This window comes from Cupressus sempervirens, chromosome 7 (genome assembly GCF_028749045.1).
Source record: "Cupressus sempervirens isolate cs-2001-9-10 chromosome 7, ASM2874904v1, whole genome shotgun sequence".
Classification (NCBI taxonomy): domain Eukaryota; kingdom Viridiplantae; phylum Streptophyta; class Pinopsida; order Cupressales; family Cupressaceae; genus Cupressus; species Cupressus sempervirens.
In genome coordinates, this window is record NC_143124.1 from 685,724,590 (window position 1) to 685,739,184 (window position 14,595).

Below are 14,595 nucleotides of genomic sequence, written 5' to 3' on the forward strand. Positions count from 1 at the left end.
TTCACAGTATAATCATCAAATGCATGGACAAGTAATTTGAGACCTAGAGTGATTTCATCCAAAGATGCATTTGATTGCCTTTGAGTGCTAACAACATTAATCAAAGACTCGTTGACACTAGTTAGATGAGACTCATCCGACCAAACCCTAGATTGTTCACCTATTTCAAGATGATTTTCATACATATGAACTTGATCTACATCCTTGTCTATAGTTTCCTCTGAGAGAGAATCAAATTTGTACTCTTGAGAGTATGTGCTACATGGAGTCATAATATAGAATTATAGTGCCAACCCCTACTTTACATTTCGTTATTATTGCTGAACTCTTTTAGGATAGTTTTATGCATGATGATTAGTAGCATTATCTTTCAAATTATCCAATATTATTTCATTTTCAATTGATTTTATAATGAAACTACTTAGTACTATTTACTTCATGTATGCATGACGATGATTACTATAGTGATTTCAACTATATGATGATGTTAGTTAGATAGATTATGATAAATGTTTTCTTATGGATACTTACCCCATATTGCATGTGTATGGTGTGTGTGTGTGTGTGTATATTTTTTTTATGATGTTTTTGATGTGGTTAAGGAAGGGATTTCTAGTCACCTACTAGTCAAGATCTACATGATGCACCACTTCCTACCATTGCTTGTTTAGCTTAGTATATATGTATTTGTACATGCGTGGATTTTATGCAGATTGCAAATACTAGGTATCGGCTTCTCTAAATTGCTAGGATGAGTGTACCCTATCACATTATCTCAATGGTAGAGAGGGGAGATAAATTCTTGAGTCCAAATCTTAACCTTTAAAGCAATTGTCCTAGAAAATTAGGACAAGTATCTATGATGTTTACCCTTCCAAATGTGTCGTATGACGTAAATTCATGATTATAACCCTTTAGTTTGATCTTGTATGTGGTTTTCTATGATGGGTTTTCATATTTCATCCTATAGGTCTTTGGCAATTTTTCTATTAATTAAGTCAAATTAAAGGATTAAATTAATGAGTTAATTTAATGGAAGATTATTATGATATTTTTAATATTTAATTATACTTAATTAATTGAGAAATTAATTAATTAAAAAGAAATTAAATTTAAAGACAAAATTATAGTTTAATTTTAGAGCGTAAAAATATTAATTTAATTTAATAATAATATATTATAAATGTTAAATATTATTATTACTTAATAAATATTTTATCAATTAACACTTCGAAAATAAATTAAAGAATGGAAAAGATATTAATTTATTAAAGATTTTTAAAATTGCACAAAGTATGCATGAGATTAAACTATAATAAATTAATTAAAAAGAGAAGGAAAGTTAATTTAAATAAAGATATTTAAAATTGCATAAAGTGTGCATGAAGTTTCAAAAAGATAATAAAGAGTTAAAGAGTTGTGAGCAAGAAGTCCTCTTAGGTGATCGCACAATTAGTGCCCCAAATTTAAGAGAGAACTCTTTATCAACAATTGAGGGTTCATTTTTAAGGGGTTGTGAATTTTGGAGAAGGAATTTTCAGAGAGAAAGTTTTGAGAGAAGAAATTTATCTCGCAAATCTTTTGGATGTTTTTCAATTTAGCATCAGAACCAAATAGATTCTTGTGTTTTGATTTGCCTAGTTAATTATGTTATTTTTTATTTATATCTTCTTTATGATTGTTGAAATCTATTTCTCGAATTTTGTTGTTTGAATCTTTCAATCTTTCATTATTTCATCTCAAATTTCTTCTATGTACATGAGGATTAAATTATCAGTAGAACCCTCATTTAGTAGATTTAAAAATTGTAATTTAATTAGGAAGGGTTTGAGAAGAAATGGAAATTGTAAAAAATAAATTTGGCTGGTTTGTTGTATTTGTCATATCAGGGTATTGCTACAATTTTATTTAAAAAAATTATATAATAAAAGTGAGAAGGGTTTTTGTTTATAAAAATTATTATTATATATATACTGGGAAGGGTGGGGAATCCCCACACCCCCCCATACTTGCCTGCAATTAAATTCGCGATAGTAGGCTGTACTGCTGGCCACAACAACAATAAATACTATTGCTTGCGACAACAGTCAAACCTACCACCACAGGTCAAAGGCCTGTGAACCTTTTAAATCTAAACACATTTGTTACATGCAATTTGTTTTAAATTAAATTTTTTAAAGTTATTTTATTAATAATTAATACTATTAAATATTAAATTATTAATTATTATCAATTATTATTATTATTAATTTTATTAATATTTATAAATTTAATAAATAATTAATAAATGATTATATATAGTTTCTTTTAATAATTATTAATTAATTTAATTAAGTTTAATTAATAGTAAAAGTTATTTAATAGAGTGGTAAATTTATTTAATTATTATTAATAATTCTAATTCTGATGAAATTGTAAATTATTTTATTTAAAATCAATAAGTATTATTTTAATATTTTAAATAAATAATTACCCTTAAGTTATTTGGAATAATGGACTTAAAATCGAATTAGGGTAATTGTGCATTTTATTCAAATATAGGAATGGGGTAAATAGTAAGGGTTAAATGGTAAATTGTATGTTCTCACAAACTTACATTGAAACAAATATTTAAACCTTACTGTTAACTCAACTATGTGTTTTCAAAATCAAATCAAACTATAAAACTACATTGTTATCTATATGTTGTCTATGTTTTGGGTTTGGGTTGACTGGAGTGTTGACCAATTTTAGGACGTCTACTAGAGGCTTGAGAGTTTTGTGATTGTGGTGTAATGATGATTTTATCTTGATCTTTTAAACTCAACCATGGTAATGTGTTGGTATGCTCTATGATGTGTTTGATTATATTGTTGGTTATTACTTTCAGTGTCATTGTGGGATAACAAGATGGATGTTATGACATATTTGACTTAACCTTTGTAAGTCTTTGATCAATATTTTTTTGGGATGCTTTACAGTTGCTTGTAAAGAACTGATGGGTTATTGTGAATTATCTTTCGATGCTTTCCAATCACTTGTATAGGATTGCGGTGAAAATTGTGATTCTTTGATTTTTACTTTCATGAGCCTAGGGTAGGTAATCTATATGTTAAGTTGGAAAGTATCTTGTAGTGGAGGTTGGGGCCCAAAGTGGCTACTAGGGTAACCCATTGTAAGTAGTTTAATAAGTGACAACATTTCATTAAATGGGTTTAAAATGAATTAATAAGATATTGGTACCATAGAAAGTCGCTACGAGGATGAAGGATTAAAAGACTAGCCAAGTAACCTTAGAGTTGACTCATTAGTATGCCTTGTCAGTATGAAAGGATGCTGGTGCCACATAAAGTCATTAGGGGGCCAGAGGATTAAAATACTAGCTGAGTAACCCTAGAGTTGGTTTGTGTGATGACACTTGCCCACTAGTAGTATAGATTTCCTACGTGTCTTTGTTTGCCTCTGGGTCTAGATGTCGATTTATCTTGGAACCTTTGAGTTAGATTAATTTTAGGGTTTCCTTGATGTAGATATTACTTGATTTTTGGATTGATATCCTATTTGGGACTTAGATCTATCTATTTTTGTTGTGACTAGAGTTTCTTGGTTGCTTTTTCTTTCATTCTTTGTGCATTATGATGGATGGTTATATCTTTATGATGGATGATTATATCTTTATGGTGGATGATCTCTAGTTATTTTATTGTATTTGTTTCATGGATCCAAAAGGGATGATGTAACCTATTTTTATAAATGTATATTATTTCAGCCTTTAATACCTTGTGACATGTACAATGGATGATTGAGCATTCTAAATTTTATTGCCAAGTGGCATTTAGAACAAATGTATATTATTTAAATAGACTTGGACTTGTAATTATTCTTTCTTGTGGATTTGGTATTTATTAGAATTAGTATTAATTAAACTTAAATGTGACTCAATGTCTTGGGATCTTTAAGGAATGTAACCTATTATGTTTGCTTCTATATGATTGTGTGTTATTGCTTCCGCTACTTTATGTTTGATGTGTATGTTGTTCTTTAGAAAAAATTGTTTGGAAAACTTAGTAAAACTTTAGGTTAATTCTTTTGGATCCCTTGGTGGGGCATTACAAGAATTTGTGCTATCAAATTTCTGGATTTGATTTGATGTAAAAAATTATACACAATCAAATCCAGAAATTTGATAGCACATTAGCATGGATTGTGGAAATCTAATAGATCTCATTACAAGAATTCCCTAGCAGTGATGGGAACCTATTCTCCACTTTCATTATCATCTTTATTTTTACAAAGGCATTCAACAACTATAGTATGACTGGACTTTCCTTATTCCCATTGACTATAGGGAGTATCAGTAGTGTTTTAAGAGAAATCACTGTCAAAATCCATAATGCTAACATGTGGTACAAAGTCATCTAGTTCTACAAATAATTTAGCAAGATCAAAAGGAATTGGATAAGGATAATGTATCCTCATCATCAGAGTTGTCCCCATGATTATCTGACTTAGTTTGTGACTCATGTTCAAACAAATTTTTAGACTCTGGTATGAATTTATTAATCCAAAATAAAAGGGAATCTTCTTGAAACCTAGACTTATTGTATCCTGAGACCTTCTAGCTATTTCTTTGATAGGATCAACCAAGCCATTGTTGTTACATCTAATTGGACCATTTTCTTTATAACAAAAGTGTCTCATGAGCTTAAGACCTAGACCATACTTTTTGCAGGTAATCCCATGAGAATGTTTTGTGAGATCTACTAGACTTTCTTCTCTCTATATATCCATGCAGCAATGGATCTATCTTTATCTTCCTCTTCCAGAGGTATAGTAGCTTTGAAAAAGGTACCATTGAACTTAGTCTCAGGTGATAACACCAAAGGTCTCTTCACTTCAAATGGGCTCCCATAATGATGGTTAGACTTAGGAAGCGATGTCAAAGATATAATAGGTCTAATGTGATATTTTCCCATCCCAATTTTTGTCAACTTGAGTGACTTCTCCATTTTTTTGAGCTCATCAACATGATGATCCATAGATTCCCTATTAGTAGGTACAAAGATTTCAATAGATTTCAGCATGTTACAAGTGTAACTTGTATTAGAAGGTATGGTAACTTCAGAGCCTTGGAATAGAAACTTGATGCATTGATGGTATGATGAACACACAACTTGCATTTCATGTATCCATGGTCTCCCTAACATGATATTGTATGCTAGTGGAATATCAAGGACCTAACAAGTAACATCTCTTTCCACTAGACCAACTGGGAGTGGCAACACAAAAAGACCTAGGGATCTACGCTCGACTTCATCATATGTCTTGATGGTCATTTTATGACAAGGATTAATAGACTCTTCATAATAGCCCAATTGCTTGAGTAAAGTAGTAGAAAATATGTTTAGACCAACTCCATTATCAATGATTATGTGGCAGACACATTTTTGATGTATTATAACTTCAATGTGCAATAGTTGGTTATGCAGATGATTCAATGAATTATCATCCTCTTTAGAGAAGGACAAACAGTGAGGTGAGGTTAAGTGACCCACCATAGATTGAAATCTATCAAGATTAAGATCCTAAGGTATGTTTGCCTCATTAAGGACTTTGTCAAGAATATGCCTATGAGCAGGTGGGATTTTAAGTAATTCAAAGATTGTTACTTGAGTGCTCGTCCATTGCAATGGTCAAGGATACTATAGTTGGTAATTGTGGAAGATGTTGTAATTTTTGTGCCTTTTCTAGATGGATGAACAATAGGTTTGTTTTTGTGTTGATCTATCTCGGGAGCTAAAGGCACAAGACTTTTAAGTAATATCTTGGCACGAGAATGTGTAACAAAATTTGCACAAGATTGGGATGGTTAATGATCATTTGTAGGAGATGTAGCACCTCTTAAGACAAATGATGTTTTTGGTTTCATATTTTCATGTTTTCCTTTAATCATGATAACATCAAAATGTTCAAATTCCATGGGTTCAACCATGATGATGACATCATCATCATAGGTGGATGTATAGTTGACCTTGTTATTGGTTTTCTATTTAGAGGTTTCTCCCTTCTCATAGGGTGGTAATGGCTCCTTTAAAGCCTTGTAATCTAAATTCTTATTATGTCCATCCACAAAAATTTCACCATTATCAATTAAGTCTTGAAATTTATGACATAGGTTGATGCAATTACTTGTTTTGTGACCCTATTTTTGATGGCATTCGATAAATGCACTCTCATTCTACCATGTGGGTTGTGGTTGTGGGTCATAAGGACAATAATTATCCAATGGGGAAATGATCTTGTTTTGGAGAAAGGTTTTATAGACCACATCTAGAGGTTCAACAAGGGGTGTGTAGTCTCATTTTTGTCATGTAACCCAAGATAAATTCTTAGTTTTGTTCCCAAATGTCTTGTTATTGGGAGGATATTTGCCAGCAATCTTATATGCTTTGATGTTGTCTATGAGAGTGAAAGCCATTTTAGCAAGTTTGGGAGTAATGGTATTAGCTACTCCATCGTGTACTACCTCTCGATTCTTATTCATATCCTTTTTAAGGGTTATCTCACCCTTTTTGACCATGAACTGCTCTATTCAGATTTCTTGTGTAATCATATCTTCAAAGGTGCATGGACCTTGAAATTGTACTTTATACCCAAAATTAGGCAATATATTATCCATGAAGATGTTGAGTTTTTTAGTTTTAGGATTTTTTCATGAATATTTGGTATACAATTGTCGCCACCTTTGAAAAAACATGAGGAGAGGTTCTCCAACTTTTGTTTAAGGTTACACATGCAAATCACGTATGTTGACTAGATGTTGTATGTTGTGTGAGTATTTCTAAATAAACATATTAGCAATCTCATTAAATGTTTTAATACCTGTCCCCTTGGAAAAGGAGGCATGTCCAAACTCTTGTCAAAAGGAAACAAAAAAATGGTGTCTTAATTGTATGTTTTCATTGGTTTATCCTTGTCATGCATCATTTAGGCCAATTGTTCTTGCATAGCATTTAGTTGTTTTTGTAACTTGGATGTTTCAGTTTCTTCTTCTTGTGTGACAATCATTTCAACATTAAAATGTTGAGGTATTTTTTCTCCTTCTTGAGTGAACTTGAGAAAGTATTTTTCTTTCTCTTGATTGAGTATGATCTCCATCACTTTTTGAAAATTTTTACCCTTACAACATTTCTCTATGTATTTGAAAGGTATCTCTTTAGTGTCCTCATACTCATTCGTGTCATTGTAAGGTTCTTTCAATCTTTCATTTCTTTGGTAGTCTTGTCTTCTAGTATGGTCTTATGCTTCTTGATCTTGATCAACCATTTTAGGAGTGTAGAAGGTTTTAGTATATGTTGGTTGAAAAGGTGTTTTGAATGAGAACTTAATTTTTTGGTTCAAAGATGTAGGTGTTATGTCAATTTCAGGACTATCTTGATACAATGGATTCCTAGTTTGTTGAAAGTTTATGGAAAATATTCCTCAAGGACTAGTTGGACTAATAGGTGAAAGAGATCGTGAGGATCCTTCACTAGATTCTGACTATGTGTAAACTAGGAAGTGACCTCTACTATGATTTCTACTTATAGCTCTATCACGTGGTCTATAGGGAGCAAACAAGTTTTCACTCCTTGTGGCAACAATCATAGACAATGATTTAAAACAAAATTTAAACAAGGATCACACTAGAACATTGGTCTCAAAGTGAGCAAGTGTGTTGTATATCTAGTACAAATAGTCTAAGAAATGGAAAGAACAACCAAGAGTTATGACTATCATGATGCAAGGAAAAATTAACACAAGAGAATAGAATAAGACAAGCAAGTGAGGAGACTAGCTCATGTGTAAATCACAAGTCAAATAAGAAAGAAGTCAAAGTTTGATGCTATTGCGGATAGAGAAATGACTAAATGTTTTAGACACAGATCAAAATTGGATTAAGTTCTAACAAGGGAGCTTAGAATAACACACTATTTTGGATAAATAGTCATGTGAAGAAATGACTCCAAGGTGAGGAAATATAGAAAACCAAGAAAGAAAACAACCCTGATAGAGAAATTTTGATAGTTTTAGGACAAAATCTCTTTCAAATATTCACATAGAATTGCACAAGGAAGTACAACGAACCAGGTGAGAATTCATAACAAAAAATTTTAGTTTATTTTCTTGCATGAGGATTTGGACAAAGCCATGTGAGGAAAGGAGAATTTGACTGAAAAGATAGGTTTTTGACTCAAAATTTCAAAGGTTTTTGCAAAATTTCATGTGAGGATTCATAGACAACTACATGAGGAACTACAAATAACCCCACGAGGAAATACAAACTGATAGTTTTCTTATGCAAAATTTTGTAGAACTGCAAGTGAGTAAAGGACAAATCTAACAGGTTTGAACTATACTTGAAGAGATTTTCAATGATTTTGGTAGTTTTTGAACAAAGGACTGATAGTTTTGGTAAATTTTAGGAAAATATGGACATTGTTTTTAGATTGTGGACATCATGTTGGTTTATAAGTAGACAGTTGTTTTTCAGACAAGGGATGCAAGTAGTAGTCACAAACAATCAAACTAAGGAAAAAGAAACTTGAAAGGATGGGGGAGTCTTGACCTTTTATTATTTTGATGACTTGGATAGTTTATAGACTAAAAAAAGACACTCTTTATCCCTATAATGAAAAATGGTAGAGAAAGCAAAACCTTTGTCTCACAACTTATGTGCATGTTGTCATGCCCAAACTACGAAGGCAAAAACACACTTCAATTTTTTTCTTTTTTGTTGAATAATATTTAATAATTATGCATGCTCTATGTTGAAATGATTGATAAAAGTTTTAGTACAAGTTCTTAGCATTACATCCTAAGATTATAAACATGAGGACGATTACATTATTAAGATTTGAAACTTTTGTTATAAGATTGATATCGACAAACTTATGTTCTTACATTAACTACAACAATAAGAAATAATCATTTAAATGACAATGTAAAAGCATTTGAATTTAGATTCATTGAAAGTATATAATCAAAATCAATTATAGAACTCTTGGACAATTACCAATTTACAATTTAATTGATATTAAAAGTCACTTTAAGGAAAAACAACTTAACTAGAATTAAAACTGAACATATGTATATCAAATTTATTAACTTTAACTTTACAACTATTTTAACATATTAATAAACAATCAAAATCTTACTAAATTTCAATTTTTTTAATTTTTAAAACTAAATATAAATCAAAAATACATTTAAACTAGTTAAAATCATATCAGTATGGCACTAACGTTGCACTAATTTAAAAGATGGTGGAACCTATATATTGATATTAATTTATCATCATACTTTATCGTTATAATTCTAGTTTTTAATACAATCACAAATCAATACCAAATTCAATTGTCACAAAATTAAAACTATAATAGCAACCTAGCTATATTCAAAATATATATATATTCGAAGACTAATCTAATATTAATCTTAAAATCAACTAATCTTTTAACTAATCATTACGTTATGACTTTCTAAGTTGATCAACAACTAAATTAATTGTAAAACTAAACTAACTATATCTAACATAATCTAATCTTTAAATTAATTAAATACTATTAAAAGAAGAATTAACCAAATTTCATTGACAAAATAAATGATAAACTATACTAAATTAAAGCTTATTAAAATATAAATATAATTATTTACAATACTCTAAAAAATAATAACTACCTATCCTAAGCAAAGACTAACTAAAATACGAACTTAACTCTAATTTAAAATTTAAATCACTAACATATTTTAACATTAAATAAAACCCAAATTAAATTTAACAAACTAACTACTAAAACAACTAATCCAACCTAACTAACATCTAAATTAACCCCTTAACATTCTAACATAATTTTAAAACATCTAATAAAACTCAAACTAAAATAATTAAAACTAACTAACAAAACAAAAACAAAACTTAATACTAACCTACACCTAACCATCTAACCTAACCCTCACCCCCCCCCCCCCCCCCCTGAATACTTGGGCAAATACCAAAGATGCCCCATGTAGCCCAAGGTCTGCAAGGCACAGTCCATCCTTGGGTCAAGTATGTGGGCAGTATGATGGCGAGCCCCAAAAATAGCGCCCAAGAAAAATTTGAAATCAGCATTAGCTTCCTCCCACCGGGCTCAAGATCACAAAATGTCAATAAAAGCATATCAAAATCTAGCAATGGATCACACATTCCACTCACGCGGCTCAACATGAATTTGTTTTGCGATACCAGAAATACACAAGAGAATTCTTTAAAAAAAATGCAAACAAACCAAAATTTTTAACGAGGCGATCCTAAAACCCTGAAATCTCTGCGAGCTTCCTGGAGCATGAAATTGAATGTGCTCTGGAAAAACACCGTGTAGGAGATTTTCCCAAAACTGCCGCTGAACAATTTAGAAACCCTTCCATGATGTCAACCCAAAATCTAATTCAGTCCATGGCCAATGAATAATTTCTTTGCTCGAGCAACTTTAGAGCGAGGCATGGAATTGAGAAACAAAAGCTGTTTAATGCTCTGCTCTAAGACAGATTGATCGAACACAACTTCCATAATTAAGAAGGCAATAGAGCACTTAGACAGAGGGGATGGGACATGGTGAAAGGAAATAAGATTAAAAATATAAGTTTGTCACTTCACCCAACGCCTTACGTTTCCTCATGAGCTGAGACCAACACAAAGTCAAGGTGGGGTGCAGAATAGGGTGACATCATCTGTACTTTGGATAGCTAACTCTGTCTTCATGAGATACGCCTAAATTTAAGGGTTAAGGGTGTGCAATTATGTTTTAAAGTTTATTTGGTATGGTAGGATATTTAGGGTATTAGATATAAGTTTTATATTACTTTAGTTATTCATGTTTAATTTATTGATTATTTTTTTTTAAATTTAAATTTGAACAAAAGATCTACAGGGAATATTCTCTGTTCTACAATGATTTAATTTCCTTTCCCATGCAAAATCCAGAGAGCATTTTTCTCTTTGGGAATTTTCTTTTGAAGCTTTAATTTTTATAAGCATAGATTACAAAGTGATGGATATATTTATTTTTCTTTTGTTCTACAAGGAATATATTAATAGAACATATTTATAACATGGAGTTAATAATCGTGTCACAATAATGCATGGTAAATTTGATCTCCTAAATAACTTGAATTGCAATAAGTCAACCATAGCCATTGTTTTCTTTCCTTAACATAATTTTCATTTTGAACATATAAGGAACTAGAAATTTTTTCTTGATTAACCCATCATCATAATTCCATCCTATTTTGATATGCATCCATCCAAATTAAAATTTACGATTAAATCACATGACAAGCAATTATACTTAACACCAATTTTATTTGTAAACTTGATTCAAAGGCTCAGTCGGGAAAGAATCAGGAAGAAAACTCGGTTTCATTGCCAATCCAACAAAGATATGAGATACAAATTACATAGGATTTTAATCCTGAATTACAACAATTAAATGAAATTTCCTTCATGACTCTCAACAAGGGTTCCATATCCAATTTTGCAACACATTTCTAGAACCATGGAGGGACCAAAATTCTGATCGGGTGACAACCAAGCATAACCAAGAGACAACCAAACATGCATATTCATAGATGGTTTTCACAAAATGATTCACAATGAATCAACACTAGGGAAAGGTGGATTCTTCTAACCAGGAGAAGTCAAGCACAACACCAACAGATGCCCAATCAGGGCTATATACCAAGAACTTCCATTCTTCCATTTCAACATACCAAAATCATACAAGGTTTGTGCTGACAGGTAGGGGCCCATAACACCCTACCCTTTCTCCCTCTTCTCATCCTGAGAAGAGACTCTACACTGGATGGAGTCCGACAAAACAGACCTTTCCCAAAATTGGTCACTTCTGCCCTCTCCAAGGGTGAGTAATACCAAAACACCCATGCAAGAGAAATATCAAAATTGCAAACATAAACATGAAAGTAAATCAACCAAAAATAACATGATTTCCAAAGCTTCCCAGCATACCCACAAACATACAAACATTGAAACAACAGCAAGGTAGCATAAGTATGAAACAAGAATGAAATCTGAACAAGAGAGATGAGAATTCTAACCTTCATAAAGAGGTAATGGAAATGAACAATTTGAGTAGAGTATCCCTTTTCCTTCCTTCAACCTTCAAAAATTCCTCTCTAAATGTAGAGACTAGGTAACAACCTCCACTAGACCAAGAAGGGCCTCTAAAAAGCCTTTCAACTCAACCACCCAAAAGGATCAATAACTTCTCCCACCCACTAACAATTCTAGAAACTCATAACTCAACCCACACTAAGGTTAAACACTAGAAGGAGGTGAGGTAAGGCAACTCATGGTGACCACTTGCAATTTTCGCACAAAGGTAAAATGAGACTTTTTGAGTGATCTCCAAAGTCAACAAAAGGGGCTTAGGGGTTGGAAAAGACCCCCAACCCATACCCATACCCCTTGGGTATAATTATTTCATGTTTTGAAGCCTTAGGAATAGGTTTAGAGCCAAACAAAGGCTAGGAAATAATTAGGAACAACTAACAACTCTAACAAAGCAAATTAAGCACTAAACCGGATTAAGGGTGACTAAACTCGATTAAGAACCCAATTAGAAAACTGACATTGAGTAAAACTGACTTAGGTCCAAAGGCTACATAGCAACCCTAGCTAGCATACAAAGAATATAAAAATTTATGAGTGTCAAGCGACACCAAAAGAACATAAGTACGAGACATTCACATTTACTAAACATGGAAAGATACATACATACATCTCACAATACAATACATGAATTACGAACAACAAGGTTTCCAAAATTAACACATAGTGATCAGTTATGTTCCTCCATCGGTTTCCTCAGCTAAAATTATCTGCACACTCATTGCACACATCAGTAGTCCCAAAAATCACATGTACATATATACATATCAGAAATTCACATAAATTGAACCATACATGAATCAGGGTTTCTTCCATCCTACTTAATTCTTAACCATTTCAAATCTCTTAAATCAAAGCATCAATCATCCATTTACCAATTTCATCAACATACATATACATAAAACATTAAATGAAAAACATCAATATATCTAAAAGTAACATGAAATAATATAATATGTTCTAAGTATCAGATAATGTCTCGGCATCTCGAGTTGTGAGTGTCAAAATGATAAAATAACAACTAAGGCTACGAAGGGTTGGGGCGAGGCCTCACATCCTCCCCCACTAGGTATGAACTTCCTCCTGGAGTTCATCAAAAGAAAAGGGTATTGAGATCGCATCCGTGCTACATCCTCCCAAGAAATCGTGACCTCATCGTAACATTCCCACTAGACCCTAAGTTGGTCCAGCTCTCGACCTCGAGGAGCTAGGGTCTGTCGGGTGATAGTATGGATAGTCTCTAGAACTAACTGGCCAACCAACTCCACCTGTAGCCTCAATAACTATAGCCTGATGCTCAATCTGGCGGTTGTCAACCACCATAAAAACTCTGTGGGACTTGTCCATGTCTCTAACTGTCGGCTCTGAAAGAACCCCTCTCTGACCACTGGATGACTATCGCTGTAGACACTCTCTAGCTATATGACCCATGCCTCCACAAGTATAGCATGGCCCTCAGGTATAAGATTGTGTATCCTATGATCCAAACTGCTATGGGCCTCCTGATCTGCTAGACCCACTATATCCACCCCTAGAAGACTGTTGAGTCTGTACTGACTGTGGTTGTGGGGTATGTACTTTCTAATCCTACTGTGACTGCCACTGCTTGGGCTCGAAGCCCTAGTAACCCTGTGAGAGTACTTGCTACTGCTGAGATTGTTGGCCCTTAGAGGACCCTGGTGTATAGTTCTAATTCCCTTTCCAAGGGGGTTTCTACCAAGTAGAGTTTCGGTTCTGAGACCGATCTTGTGATTCCTGTCTACCTCGAGTATCCTCTGCCACTAGTGCTATCTCCACTACCTATCTGAAGGTGGTAGGGAAGGCCATCCGAACTGGACCCTGAAGTGAGAAATTCAGCCCCATGATAAAGTGATGTACCCACATTTTCTCGTCCTTAATGTATTCCACATAAGGAAGGAGCTCGAGAAACCTACTCTCGTAATAAGCCACTGTAAGGCCTCTCTAATAAAGAGAATGGAACTCCTCTATCTACTTCTGTCAGAAATGCTCTGATAAGTACCTCTCTCAGAATCTTTCTAGGAATGATTCCCATGTGAGGGTATCCATCCTCACTCCACCTATGATCTCCTCCTGATGCCACCAATTGGAGGCATCCCCTCTCAACTGATGAACTGCTAGGCGTGCCTTTAGATTACTCCCATAGGGTCATAATCCAAAGCACTGCTATAGGCTCTGCAACCATGCCTCTGCTACTGTCCCCTTAGTGGAACTCATAAATAATGGTGGCCCAAGTCGAATCAATTCCCTGATATCATCTCCTATATGTCTAGGAGGTTTGATAAGTGGGGGTCCTCTCTGGTGTATCGACTCACCTTCATGCTCATCCTGCCCCTCTAATTGTCTCGATGGGGGACTTCTAGTCCTCTCTCTACTTCTGGGCCTGCCTC